At 34.4% G+C, this 1,902-nt stretch overlaps 1 protein-coding gene across 1 annotated transcript in view; it reads left to right on the forward strand.

The window, feature by feature from the left end:
• Positions 1–1,902, forward strand: part of ANKRD13C (ankyrin repeat domain 13C) — a 101,949-nt gene that overhangs the window by 57,014 nt on the left and 43,033 nt on the right. The gene's annotated exons all lie outside the window — the stretch shown is intronic.

The following is a 1,902-nucleotide window of genomic DNA, read 5'->3' on the forward strand; positions in this document are numbered from 1 at the left end:
AAAAAAAAAAAAAAGAATATCTCATAGATCAATGAACTCCAGCTTCTCTTCATTCTCATTTATAGTTTTCATTTGTTGAACCTGTGCTGGCCCTTTACCATGCATTATCTTTTTATCTTACCTTCTTTTAATGTTGTTGACCATCTTTATCTCCTTAATATGAATAATTCTTTTGGCTCTGTCTGCAGTCTTATTTTTCCTAACTCTTCGGCTGCCTTTCTTTTCTCTGTCCTTTCCCCCTTCCAATATGACATTATTTTCCTTCTGTAATGCCCTATCCTTGTGTTGAAAAACCATTGATGTGTCTTGGATGTGGTTCTCATTTACAATCTGCCAGAATAATCTCTTCCATTCCCACAGCTTTAACTACCTCCTATAGGTTGATGATTTACAAATATATGTTTGTGTTCTGGACAGTTCTGAGTAGAGGCTTATCTGTTTAAATGCCTAATGGATATCATGTGTGTCTCCCAAGTACCTCAAAATTCACCTTGTTTAAAACTAACCTTATTACTTTTCCTCCAAACCTGCTTTTTCCTATTTTTCCTCTTTTGATGAATGATATCATTCTCTATTCAGTCAGAAACCTAGGAGTTGTTTTTGATATCTATTCTTGTACTCCATGTTTTCTCATCAGAGCACATGTTTGATCATTTCTGTCTCCTTACTGTCTTATAATTATTTCTCTTTTATTCACACTGTCACTACTGTAATTTAAATATTATTTTTCAACTGGACTATTGGAAAGTCTTATAAATGATCTTCCTGGCTCTTTTCTCGTCTGCTTCTAAATTATCGCACATATTGGAGATACATTGAACTTTAGAAACACATTTATGAATGCTTACTTACTTAAAGATACTTAAAAAGTTCCCCATTACCTAAACAGTGAAATCTAATTTCCTTAGCATGATGTGGTTCCTTTTGTCACTTGAGTTTTGCCCACTTTTCTAGCCTTTCTCTAACCTTGCTATTTTAGATACCCTCATACCGCACTCTTGCCAGTTTTTCAGATGTGCCGGGCTGTTTGGGCCTTTATTCCTTTGTTCATGTTCTTTCCACTTCCTGGATTGCTTTTCTTTTTGCACCCTCACACCTGTAGAGCATGCATTTGGTGTTACTTTCTCTCCTGCCAAATGACTTTTGTTGTCTTTATGCTCCTATTAAATCTGGAACCATAAAGCTTCTAATGTTCTATTTACTTATATGGCTTTTTTCCCTTCTATTAGTCTAAGCTCCTTAAGGGCATGGGGTTCTTTTTGTTGTATTCTCTGGTATCTAATACAGCATGAGTACATTCTAGGCAATAGGTTGGTAAACTCTTTCTGTGACGGAAGAGATAACAAATATTTTTAGATATTAAAATACCTTTGTGGGCCATATGGCCTCTGTCACAGCTACTCAACTCTGCTGTTGTTAAAATAAAAGCAGCCACAGACAATATGTAAATAAATGAGTATATTTCATTATTATTTTATTCATAAAAACAGGCAGCTGATTATAGCTTGCTTACTCCTATATTAGAGCCTCAGATTGTTTATTAAATAGTTTGGCCCCTTATTAAATGACAACAGGATAGCCAACTAGGCAATAAGTGAGTTGGAAATACGGTCTTGAAAGAGAAGCCAGAGGTTAAAGGTAGTAGTGCATAAGTGTTAGCAGATATCATAGTATAAGCAAAGAATTGGTATTAAGGGTACCAGTTTTAAGGTATGTATGTATACATACATGTATTTATTATGTATTTTATAATGACTACGATACAGGAAATTTAGATTTTGAGCAGTCATCCTTAGGGCAGAGAATACTTGTTGTTTATCCTAATATGTATGTATAAGTAATAACTTCATTAAATGTTAAAGCAATGTAACTAACTGAAACAGCAGATCTTTTTCAGTGATG

This window comes from Cebus imitator, unplaced genomic scaffold (genome assembly GCF_001604975.1).
Source record: "Cebus imitator isolate Cc_AM_T3 unplaced genomic scaffold, Cebus_imitator-1.0 Scaffold3, whole genome shotgun sequence".
Lineage (NCBI taxonomy): Eukaryota > Metazoa > Chordata > Mammalia > Primates > Cebidae > Cebus > Cebus imitator.